This window comes from Carettochelys insculpta, chromosome 5, assembly GCF_033958435.1.
Source record: "Carettochelys insculpta isolate YL-2023 chromosome 5, ASM3395843v1, whole genome shotgun sequence".
NCBI lineage: Eukaryota > Metazoa > Chordata > Testudines > Carettochelyidae > Carettochelys > Carettochelys insculpta.
Genome location: NC_134141.1, coordinates 49,427,612 through 49,441,183, shown reverse-complemented (window position 1 = coordinate 49,441,183; position 13,572 = coordinate 49,427,612).

The window sequence follows — 13,572 nt, the reverse complement described above, 5'->3', positions numbered from 1 at the left end:
CAGTTACTGGAGGTTCCATGGGGTATATGATTATAGGTAACATAAGTCTCATGAACAAAGCCAGAAAAAAATATATTAAAGAACGGATCAAATCATTTGACTAATAGAACTCTGGTTCAAAGTATTAACAAAATAGTTCTCGGCATCTGGGAGAATTTATGGGAACTGCACAGGGAAAATATTTGTACTGCAGTGTATTCTAGCTAAGCAAAAACTCAAGAAATAGGCTCATATTGTAACTGCTGCAAACATAAATGAGGCAATGTTTATTGGAGCTGTTGAGTGTGAAGAAATACCAACAGTTGCACAATAAGTGCACAGAATGAAGGAAAATTTGTATGGTGCTGTTTACACAGCAGCAGCTAATCTAATGGATCATTCATAATCTTTACTTTGCACACAAATGTGAATACAAATTTGACAACTGTGAATAACTTTCCAAACCTGAAACAAATATAAGGTAAAAACAAGCTTATACTATAGGCAATTATAAACTGAGCAAATGAAACAAAAAGACATGTACGGAATTAACAGGCTCAAAAACATTAAGCTACGGTTATACTAGTGAGTTTTGCTGACAAAACTCGACACTTTTGCAGGCAGCATTCTGCCTCTCAGCCATGAGACATGATGCTGCTGTCGACAGATTCTGTCAACAAAAAGGCTTTGTGGACACTCTGGGGGGCCTTGTCTCAGCAGACAGGGCATTCAGAACAATGGGCAGCCCTGTCTGCTGTGCTTCTTGGTGCCCGTTTTGTTGAGAGAGCAGCTGGGCAGTTCAGCCGCTCTGTCGACACAGCTGAGGGCACTTCCGAATGACTTTTGTCTGTGGTCACACTTTTTTGACAGACAAAACAAAAGAGCAGTCCAGTAGCACTTTAAAGACTAACAAAATAATTTAGTAGGTTGTGAGCTTTCGTGGGATAGACCCACTTTCTTCACAGCAACTAAAAATGCAACCCTTCTGCCAGAAGGAATCGGCAGCAACCAGGGCCAAGTTCAACATCGAGAGGTTCCTTTTTATCCATTTCACACACAACCAGCTTGAGCCCCCCACCCAGTAGCCTCGGAAATTCGCACATTCCTGGGTGCCTCAGAGAGGCAATGCTTCCCCACTCGCAAGCACAGAGTCTGAGTGCAGAAAAATAAACTTTTAATGGAAAAGGTGGGAAAAATCATATGGCATAAGCTTGGGAAATACCACACCCAGAGTTCATAACCAATCCTCAAGTAACTGTCCCAGTTCAAATGGATTGGGCAGTGTCCTTTGCCTTTGAGGCTCATCAGTCCAATACAGAAGTTTTGTTGGGAAATCTCTTCTGACAGTGACTTTTGTTGACAGACTACTGTGGTATAACCATAGCCTTAGTGATTTACCAGAGAAGCAACTTACTACCATACATATTTACTACTGCCCTTTTCAGAAAATAACGAGAAAGCAAAATCAGAGTAAAAGAATCTACTTTCCTCGGATTTTGTGTGTGAATCTTAGATGCCAATTTATCAACATTTCTTCTCAAGTTGAAGGCCCAATGTGTGGAAACACCAAAGCACTAAACTTTGTACTGCACATTTCATTCAGGTTTTGCAAAACAACAGAAGCAGCAGAACTTTAGGTGGCTATCTGTACTTCACTGAATAGTTTGATAACCACAGCAAAGGAATTAAGTATTTTCTAAGGCTCCACATTAATGAGCACATGTACTTCACAGGCAAATAGCATTGCACCACCTACAATTTTGACCCACCAGTGCCAGTGCCATGGAAAACAAACATGTTTTACTGTTTATGGTTAATATCAGATGAAATAATCTCTGGAAGGCCCTGAAGCATGTGAAAATGTTCCAAATTAAAGAGTGCAGAAACGTATAGACACCAGCTGGTCAGCTATGAATGCCTCCACAGCTATGAAAACCCTCTTAGCATCCCCCATACATATTACTGAGACACAGGAATGTCAAGATGAAGCCCTGTGGGATACTAATTAAAAGTTCCCTTGGGAAAAGTGATTCAGAAAACTACCCTCAGAAAGAAAGAGATAAACCACCTGTGAACACCGCCTTCCACTCCTCCAAGCATGCACAGATGAATCAGCAATACCTCAAAGTCAGTAGTACAGAAGGCAGCAAATTGATCTGGAAATATCATCACAGACACCTGATATTCATCCAGTGTCAGGAGGAAATCATCTTCTAATGCACTAAGTACAATTTTCCTACTACCCTGTTTTCAGACCCAGATCTGTGTACAGCCTAACAAGGATCGAGGAGATTTTAAACACCTAGTTGTCTCCCTTCAGTTCTTTGAATGATGGGTAGTAAAATAGAAGATAAGATGAAAGACAATAATTTGCAGGATTGGCAAGTGATGATTTCCTTGAGAATGGGAGAAACAAATGTGTGCTTCCCCCATCCAATGAAGTGATGACAAACTCTCCTTGTAAAGAACTGTTAGCCGGTGACCAGGTAATGTGCGGTGAGGTACTCCCCTGGGTCCTAAGCAACCCAGTGTTTTACTGTTAGAGCAGGCAGCTCCTAGCACACTCACCCACGGCCAGGCTGTAGTAACCAAACGGTTAAAGTTCTTTTGTTGTGCCGGCTGTGTTGCAGTGACAAAAGGGTTAACAAAATAGTTAGGCTTGGATCTTAACTAGTTACAAGTTTATTAAGCTACAGTTATAAGCGTGCGGTTACAAAAGGCTATTGTTTACTTCTTATATGCTAGCAAAGTACAGGTGTTAACAAGTTACGTTACAATCCAATACAAAGATATCTGTTATCATCTAACACAATGATATCTTGATACTAGTTACAGAGCTCTAATTCTTTAGCTGTGCACAAAAAAAAAAGTCAGAGACCTAGCATGGGTGTATCTTACCCTCTCTGCGTCTCTCGATACCAGCGTAGCCAAGCCGGATCGGTCACTCAATTCCGCGGAAAGACGAATACGAGGTTGGGCGTCCCCAGTAGTGGACCTCGGGAGGCAATCACCTGACCCGACCAGCAGGTAGTTGGTGGAGATGCACTCAAAATTAGAGTTCTGCTGGACCCACCTTTTATACCCCTTTTGGGTTATGTATTCTCTTTCTTATCTATGGTGCCAGATCACACTGGTCTGTCTTTGTGACTCCAGTTTGTTACAAGGGCATTTCTACTTAGTTTGCACTTGTAAGACAAGAGATAAACAATTTAGGAGTACAGGACATTCTTGTGTGCAGGCGGGGCACGTCCCCTTCTGGGTGATTGTGTGTGTGCATCATATTGATCAATGCCAGCTGGGGTGATTTCTGAGGGTCCTCCCCCCTCTCATGTTGACAGTCTGGCCTGTTAGCCTTCTAGCTGTACTTTCTGCTTCTCAGGGTCACGATAAGCTAGCATATCTGGGCCTCAATGAGGGCATCAAAGACTGTGCTGTCAGCAGCCATTTCCGTGCCCTGTGTGCTCCTCAGTGGGGGGGGCAACGAGCAAGCTGGCTTGTAAGGGGGAGACTCTGTCTGGCTACAAGAACACAATACTTTCCCTTGGCCTTCATGCACAGGTCATCGTACTAAGGGCTCCTAGTGCCTCCATGAATGAAGCTGTCTGAGGCAACATCTATACTACAAGATAATTTGACTTCTAATAAATGTGATTTTTAACTTCATTCTTACGAATTCAAATTTAAGTGCTTATACACAAATGCAAGAAGCCTGGGAAATAAACAGGAAGAATTAGAGACCCTCGCACAGTCAAAGAAGTATGAAGTGGTTACAGTAACGGAGACTTGGTGGGATAATTAGTGTAACTGGAACATGGTCATGGAAGGGTATAAACTGTTTAGGAAGGACAGGCGGGGGAGAAAAGGAGGAGGAGTTGCACTGTATGTGAGGAGCAGTATGACTGCTCAGAGCTCCAATATAAAGAGGAAGAAAAGCCAGTTGAGTCTCTTTGGGTTAAGCTTGGAGGCAGAAGCAACACAGGTGATGTCGTAGTTGGTGTCTGCTGTAAACTGCCAGATCAGGGAGATGAGGTAGATGAGGATGAGAAACCTCCAAAATCACAGGCCCTGGGTCTCATGGCCGACTTTAATCATCTGGACATTTGTTGGGAGACCAATACAGCAGCACACAGACAATCCAGGAAGTTTTTGGAGAATGTTGGGGATAACTTCTTGGTACAAGGGCTGAAGGAACTGACCAGGGGCTGTGCACAACTTGTCCTGTTACTCACAAACAGGGAAGAACTAGTAGGAGAAATAGAAGTGGGTGGCAACCTGGGCTGCAGCAATCATGAGATGGTAAATTTCAGAATCCTGAGAAAAGGAAGAATAGTGATCAGTAAAATACAGACCCTTTATTTCAAAAGAGCAGACTTTGACCCCCAGAGAACTGATGGGCAGGATCCTTGGGAAACAAAGATGAAGGGGAAAAGGATTCAGGAGAACTGGCATTATTTTAAAGAAGTCTTACTGAAGGCACAGGAACAAACTATCCCTCTGCATAGTTACAGATGCAAATATAGTAGGCAACCAGCTTGGCTTACCAGAGAAATCCTTGATTAGCCTAAATTCAGAAAGGATGTGTATAAGAAGCGGAAACATGGACAGTTGACTAAGGCAGAGTATAAACATATGGCTGAAGAATGCCAGGCAGTAATCAGGAAAGCAAAAGCACAACTGAAACTGTAAGTGGCAAGGGACGTGAAGAGTAACAAGAAGGTTTTCTACAGGCATGTTAACAATAAGAGGGTTATCAGGGAAGGTGTGAGGCCGTTAGTGGATGAGAGAGGTAACCTAGTGACACATGATGTAAGAAAAGCTGAAGTACTCAATGCTTTTTTTGCCTCAGTCTTCATGGACGTGGACAGCTCCCACAATACGGTGCTAGACAAGGCAGTATGGAAAGGTGGAGGGCACTCCTCAGTGGGGAAGGAACAAGTTAAGAACTACCTAGAAAAACTACATGTACACAAATCCATGTGTCTGGATTTAATGTACCCAAAGGTACTGAGGGAACTGACTGTCATCATTGCTGAGCCTTTGGCCTTTATCTTTGAATACTCTTGGAGATCGGAAGAGATCCCAAGTGACTGGAAAAAGGCAAATGTAGTGCCAATCTTAAAAAAAAATAAAGAAGGACAATCCAGGGAAATATAGACAGGTCAGCCTTACTTCAGTCCCTGGGAAAATAATGGAGGGGATCCTCAAGGAATCCATTTTGGAGCACTTGGAAGAGGTAAAAGTGATCAAGAGTATCAACATGGATTTACCAAGGGCAAGTTGTGCCTGACCAATCTGATTAGCTTTTATGATGAGGTAACAGGCTCTATGGACACAGAAAAGTCAGTGGATGTGATCTACCTTGACTACAGCTAAGCTTTCGATACAGTCTCCCACAACATTCTTGTCCATAAATTAAGGAGTCTGGACTAGATTGCATCTCAGCAAGTTTGCGGATGAAACCAAGCTAGGGGGAGAGGTAGATAAATTGGAGAGTAGAGATAGGATCCAGAGTGACCTGGATAAATTGGAGGATTGGGCCAAAAGAAGTCTGATGCGGTTCAACAAGAACTGTACAGTCCTGCACTTGGGATGGAAGAATCCCAAGTATTGTTTAAGGCCAGGGACTGACTGGCTAAGCAGCAGTACAGCGAAAAGAGACTTAGGGATTGTGGTGGATGAAAGGCTAGATGTGAGTCAATATTGTGCTCTTGTAGTCCAGAAGGCTAATGGCATATTGAGTGCATTAGGAGGAGGGAGGAGCCAAGAAGCACATGCAGCTGTTCAAAATAGTAGCAGGCCTTTGGATATGACGCTGAATGCAAGTTGGCTTCCTGGACTCTGTGATAGGCCCGCTGGAGTTCTTTCACCTAGCACGGTGTAGAGTCCTGGTAGTGACATCTGGCTATCATCAACTGTGAGATCTTATCATATATGCTAGCTTTTCTCTTGGATACCCAAAGTCTGCTCACCAATGATTGATCGCTCCAAACTGCAACAAGAGCCAGAATCTCCTGATGATTCCCCACTGTAGCTCTCTCGCGTGCCTGAGAATTACTAGGCAGATCACTACCCTGAATGCTCATGATTGCAGGAGAGGGCTACTAATGCGGTGCAATGTGTTGGGTAAAAGAATATTTCATTGTGGGCACCCTTTATATTTCCAGGTTTGGGTGCTGATTAATTCAAATTTGTGAACTTCCTGTGACCTCCTTCTTGCATACCTGGAGAGCAGCAGAGATGCGGCCAACCATGGTGTGTAACCATGTGACTTTGTGTGCTACATACAGGGCACTTCTGGCAACTAATAAATTCAATTGTAAGACATAGCACTTCCACACTGGCCTTCACTCAAACTTTTAAATTTGAACTTGACACTACACCCAGCCAGTTCCAACAATATTATATCAATCCACAGGATGAATGATGGAAGGATTCCAAAAGACATCCTGTATGGTGAGCTAGCCTCTGGCAAAAGACCTCCTGGACGCCCCCAGCTGTGCTACAAAGATGTCTGCAAGAGAGACCTCAGAGAGGTAGACATCAAGCTGGACAACTGGGAAGAACTAGCAGACGACCGCAGCAGATGGAGGCAGGGGTTACACAAGGGCCCTCAGAAGGGCGAGATGAGGATCAGACAGCTAGCAGAGGAGAAGCGAGCACACAGAAAGCACACTAAGGACTTGCCAGACACCCACCACATCTGCAAGAGATGCAGCAAGGACTGTCACTCTCGTGTGAGTCTTCATAGTCACAGTAGACTCTGTAAATGAAGTCCTCAATTGAAACGATAAAGGGCGCGATCCATAGTCTATGCAGACTGAAGGATGCCTACTACTAAATTCAAGCTAATGGCATTTACAGTGAAGACAGTGACATTTTAATATCACGCTAACTGCCTTAAATTCAAATTTATCTCAGTGTAGACCTAGCCGGTCTGAAACTCACTTAGCATTTAAGTTATTTCTCTGTCTGCATGAATCTGTGCAATCTTATCTCCAATATAGAACTAAATTGACTCACATGATAATATACTCAAATCAGAGAATGTGTCACAGGTTGCCCATAAACCAAAGTGAGCAGAATGAACAGGAGACACTTAGAAACAAGAAAATTAATGGCTGAGGACAAAGTCCTACCAACCCCTCTGGCAAGTGATGTGTTAGAGAAACCATATTTTCTCTAATAGCAATGTGAGAACACATACCTTCCACGAAGCTTCTAGAGCACCAAACTGGTCACTCACCAAAGGTGTATTTCTGCCACCAGTAACTTCTGTTGTTGTTCAGACCATGTTCATTGGAGAGCTGAGAGAACCCTGAGGATGTACTTTGATAAATCTTTTTATCCTGAGTATAAGAATGATGACGGAAAGACCTATTTGTTGAACCTATGCATTTTCATCATATTTTTCAATTTCTCTTCTGAGAGGTTTCTTTTCTGAGCTCTGGACATATTTTAGCCCCTTACCACTGTTTTTCTTCAGTCTCTGTTAGGAATGGTCTGGTCTTTCTTTACTCACATGAGTCATCCCATTGGCTTTAATGATATTGTATGAGAGAGTAAGAATTATTCACATGATTTACTCATGAGTTCTGAGTGTAACTGTAGAAAGTTATTAAGTGTTATAAGGTTTGGGATAAAGTTCTTTACATCAGAGGAATCATGTTATTTTCAGTCTGCTCTGGACAAACAAACCCTCAGGGTTTTTGAGGAGCAAAGGCACTTTGAAGTAGCACAGGCAGTTAGAATTGCCTGCAGCTACATGCATGCTGGAAATTCGAAGTTTGACTCTTCAAAGTTGCCATGGGGGAGAATTAGCCTTATGAAGTGCTGCATATTCACTGGAGCACTTTTTAGTAATCTCCCATTTCCCTGATTAACACGCCCCCCATTGAAGTAGGGGGCAAGTGTAGACAAGCCCTAAGAGTGAACATAGTCTGTATAAACCATTAACAAAACCTACTTAGGATCTGCCACAACACATATAGATTGTCCTGTTGAAGAGGTTCCCTGATACATGCACATGTTCCACAGATGCCGTCTTTTAAACAATAATACAGATTGTAATGGGTTATCGTGAGATAATGTACCACATTGTAGTATGGGACCCATAATAAATAAATATGTTTTCACTTGAACCAAAATGTTTGGATGCTTTTTATCTTTATCACTGAAGCAAGTAAGGCAGACATCTTGCCTAGTGACATCGTGTTTTGGGAAATATTTGTTGGAGCCAATATTTTCTAGTGCATTTGTACATCAGTCATACCAACTAAGAAAAGTACAACAGGTATTAAAATATCAAAAATGTTTGTTTTTCTAATGCAGTAATTATTGATGAGTCATTTGTTGGAAAATTCTGCACTTTACAAAATAGTTTGTAAATGTGTTCCAGTGAAATGAAAATTTAGTAGTAACCTTAAAGACATTGAGGCTGTGTCTACACTAGCTCCCTACTTTGAAGGGAGCATGGTAAGTAGGGTGTCGGGAGATGATTAATGAAGTGCTATGGTACATATGCAGCACTTCATTAAGTTAATTCTCCCCACAGCAACTCCAAAGTGCCAGCTCACGTGTAGCCGCAGCTAAACCAACAGTATTTTGAAGTGCCTGGGCAACTTCAAAGTCCCTTTACTCCTAAAAATTTTGAGGAGTAAAGGGACTTCAAAGTTGCCCAGGCACTTTGGAGTACCAGTGGGTTAGCTGCGGCTACAAGCGAGCCGGTACTTTGAAGTTTAACACTTCAGAGTTGCCACACGGGAGAATTAGCTTAATGAAGTGCTGCATGTGCACCGCAGCACTTCATTAATAACCTCACAACACCTTACTTACCATCCTCCCTTTGAAGTAGGGAGCTAGTGTAGACACAACCTCAGAGATATAAAAAGGTTGTCACACAGCAATAATTAACAGAAGGACAAGGAGGAGCTGTTTTGTGCAGCATATCTATGTGGTATTGTTTCCTTGTTATTATGCATTAAAGCTTTTTGTGAGTATTTCCCAGCCTAGTTAAAGCCTTGTGAAAAATCTGACAAATATTGTGGATTGTCTACTGGCAAAGCAGCCCCTAGAGTGGTAGATAATGGAAGGAATGCATTATTTTGCACACCAGTAACCTTCCTTTTGCTTAAGGAACTTCCATTGAGTCAAGGTCACAAGTATACAGAAATGTGGGGCTCCAAACCTCTGAACACTTTCACCTTTCACTGGAATTTACATGGATAAGGAGGAGTCAGCTGGATAGGACACATTTGAGAGTTGTGTTCCAGGAAATGTCATAATGAGATTGTGTTTTGGGATCAGGAACTCAAAGAGAGACCTTCTTGGAGAGTTGGGGGTGGGAGAAAAAATAATGTTATAAGGTGAAAACCGAGCCACTTTGAAGTTAATTGAAATTTTGCATTGACTTCAGTGGAGACATGATTTCACTCCGGTGTCATTTATCCTAATGAGACCCAGAAAGGGCATATTGTCTCAAATACAGGACCGTATTATGGACTGTATTATGAACTATTGATTATAAGCCTGGAGTAAGAATTGCATCAAGGCTCCCAGGTCAATTTCCTTCCACTAGGCCAAGAATAAAAGGAAAATAACAAATGCCGATGTTTAAAACAAAACATAATTCAGAAATGTTTAGCCGGGCTATATTCTGACTGTGAAAGCTACAGCTGACTAGGGATTTGGTGGTTCAGCAACAAATAGGTGTTGTCTAGCGTCTTCAAGCCCGCAAAAGAGAAAAGGTAGGCAGCAAGGCTTTTGGGGTGCTGCAGTAAGTGCACTCAGAAACTGCAAGTAATGCAGCTTAGAAAGGAACAGCGTGCTCCACTGCTGCTTCTCTTGTGATGATCCTGAGTGTACAGGGTTCTGCTCACATTCCCCATTTGCCAGGTCAATATCCCTTTTGTGATGCAGAGTCGTGTCTGCTGTGCTAGCCACTCGTCTTTGTGATCAAGGAGCACAAGCAGTCCCAGACTGGTTGTCTCCTGAGCAACCCATTCAGGTTTTTCTGAGTTAGGACCAAGTGAAAATTGAGTCAGGACTTCAGGAGCTGACCCATTATTTATCACGTAATTCAAGATATGCCTGATAGAAAATGGCACAGGTAAAATGGACCATGTTGCATCACTTTCATGGAGACCTCAGTGTCTCACATTCAAAAGGCATGCTCAGACAAGTGTGCCACCAAAGTTCTGGGGTTTTGGTTAGTGTGTGTGTGTGTGTGTGTGTGTGTGTGTGTGTGTGTGTGTGTGTGTGTGTGTTTTTAATGTTTTCCTACTTCATTTGATTTCCAAAATGCAAAAGTCCAGTGTGTTTCTTATATGTAAGGACTGGCTATAATAGGATTAAAAATTAAAGACTAAAACCATTGATGAGAGATGAATACATTATAGACACGCACAGAGTGGAGGAGATCCAATATCACCAAGTATCTTCATCACACATCTAGAGAGAGCGATGGACAAGATCAAGAAAGAGGTAGAAGGGATATCTGTGCATGGGAAAAGAATTAACAACTTGAGGTTCACAAAGGATATAGTTATCATTGAGGAAGATGAGGAGAAGCTAGCGCAAATGGTGTGGGTGTTAAAGAAGGGAAGCAGTATGGACTGATTATGAACATCAATAAAACAAAAACAATGGTATCTGGAGATAAGGAAATAGGAAGGAAGATCAGTGTGGATGGTATTGAACTAGAAAATGTAGAGAAGGTCACATATCTGGGGAGCAACATAACGTATGATCTAGACTGTAAGAAGAAAATAGCAACTAGAATAGTGAAAGCAAGAGCGAGTTTGAAGGTGATGGATAAGATCTGGAAAAGCAAAGCAATTAGCTGAAGAACAAAGCTGGGCATCTTGAAAACGTGTGTATTCAGCAGCATTTTGTACGGATGTGAGACATGGGTGATAACAAAAGATTCAAAAAGAAGAATATTGGCACTCAAAAGGAGCTGTTACAGAAAGATTCTGAGAATAGGATGGATGCAGAAGGTCACCAATGAGGAATTATATAGGAGGATACAGCCAAAAGAGAACCTGCTGCAGAAGGTTATAAAACGGAAGCTACAACTATTTGGACATATTTGCAGAATGAATGACGAATGAAAAATCAAGACCCTAGTAGTCGACGTAATGGATTGTTCGAATAGGAGAGGCAGACCCCCACAGAGAATGGGTAGATGATGTAGTAGATTGGTGTGGAGCTGGTCTACAGAAACTAAGCCACTCTGCACTGGATAAGGAAAGATGGAAGGAAATAGTGAGAGAGGCATCAGACACCAACGGGCGCTGAGCCCACGGTTATTGATGATGATGACGACGACGATAGAGTAGACTCTGCCATTCACTTAAGTGCCTTCCAAATGTTTATAACAAGATGCATCATTCATTTTAGTCTACTCAGGTTAGGTCTACTATTATGATTATTAATATGAATTGCTGTCATAAAATCCTGAATTAGGAAAATGAGATTATGGAAAAAGTATTTGTCAACAAGCCGAAATTTCTAAGCTTCATTTTCTGCTCCTGGACGTGTGTCTATTTCTTTTAAAAGTCTATGGCATACATTTTAAAAAAAACAGCACTTGATCCTTGTCAGCAGGGGTAGTCAATTATTTTTTGTCAAGGTCCAAAACTTTGGCCACATTATTGACAAGGTCCACACTCCGGAGAAAATAATAATAAGCAATAATAATGAAAATGAATAAAAAAGATTTTAGGTTCTGTACGAAAGCATCTGGAGGTCCAGATTTGGCCCATGTTGCACCTATTGACTATCCCAGCTTGTCAGGCTGAGAGCAACAGTATGGTTTTGCTAACCCTGATAAACTGAATTTATCCCTGGGGTGTCAGGCATTGTATTTCAAAACACAATTTGGTAAATAGGAAATCTAGCAGTAATGTCTGTTACACTTTAACTGATTCATTTAATTTCTTTCAAGATTTCACAGGCAATGTAATGAGTTCTCACTTGAATTTTATTATTATTAATCATGTCTATTATGTTTGTGCCTAAAGGCCAGCCACAAATAGGTTCCCACTGTGGAAGGCACTGTAAAACAAAGATAAATAGACAGTTTCTGCCTAAAGAGCATGCAATCTAAATAAGAGAAAGATAGGATGGGGAAAGGGCTATAACACACAAGCAAAGTGAATAATTTGGTGGTAGCAAACAGCATGTTAGTTCCAAATTTTACATACAACTGACACACACACAGACACGGCAGGTTTGATTAACAAGGGATCATCTATGCTACATCTACACTAGAATTCCTTTTTTTTAAGGAAGAGGGGTTCTTTCAAAAATGGGATTTATTTTCGAAAGAGATGCATCTTCACTGCTTTTCTTCTTTCAAAAGATGCTCTTTTAGAGAGGATATGCAAATGACATTCCAGATATGTAAATTTGTGCCTGATTTGCATTTTCAATTTCCTTCATTTGCATGCCTCTTTCGAAAGAGCAATGCTAGTGTAGACATAGCTCTAAAGAGAAAGAAGAGTGGAAGGCAGGGGACAGTGAGGTAGACAGAGCCTGGAGGAAGAGGGTAAGAGGAACAGATGTACCTTGAAGCTGAAATGAAGAAACTGAGAAGAAGGGAGATGACTACATCAAAGAAGCACTCAGAATAGCCTAGAGAAATGTCAATCAACTGAAGAAAATTCTGTCCTTGGGCTGCTTCTGCACCTAGTGGCTGGAGTCTCAGACTGGGCTCTTCTCTACAATTCTCCACTGGGCTACGTGGCAGGAGGGCACTACTTCAGTTCTAGTGCCCCTAGAGTGAGGGGGGAGTTTCTGCACAGCTCTGGGTCCTGGGGAGTGCTGAGGGAAGGGCTGAACCACTCCCAGGGCAGCAGTCCCTGCATTGGCTACTTCTGGGTAATCAGGGAATGAGAGAGAGAGTGAGTCAAAAATCACAAGGTTCACATATGGAGAGGAAGATGATGTCTGTCTGTATCTGTGCGAGTTTTTTCATGAGGTTGATGGATTTCCACTCAAAATGGCTAAATGCAGTGCCCTGCATGGTGACAAGTATCAGAGAGGTAGCCGTGTTAGTCTGTATTTTTGAGAACAACAAGAAGTCCTGTGGCACCTTATACAATAACATTGTCCTGTTCGTCTATAAGGTGCCACAAGACTTCTTGTTGTTCTTGAAGATACAGACTAACATGGCTACCTCTCCGATAAGGTTCACATACAAACTCACATTTCCCAGGTTAGTGGGAGTTCAGCTTTTGGTCCTGTGCCTAAGTCCCTCCACTGGCTCCCAGTGAACTTTTGATGCCAGTTCAGTTCTAATTTTCAAAAACAATGAATGAATCAAGATCTAGCTACTTCAAATACTGAATTTTGATGTATGACTAAAACCCTTCTGCTTCTTTCCATATTCAGTTATACTGTGCAATAAGAATACAGAATCACAAGTTATTATTTTATATGTAGCTGTTGCTGGTCTTTTACCCCATTCTTTCATTATCATAGAATTACAGGACTGGAAGGGACCTCAGGAGGTCATCTAATCCAGACTCCTGCACTCATGACAGAACTAAATCCAGTGGAACCTCAGAGTTAGGAACACAGGAGTTACAAAGT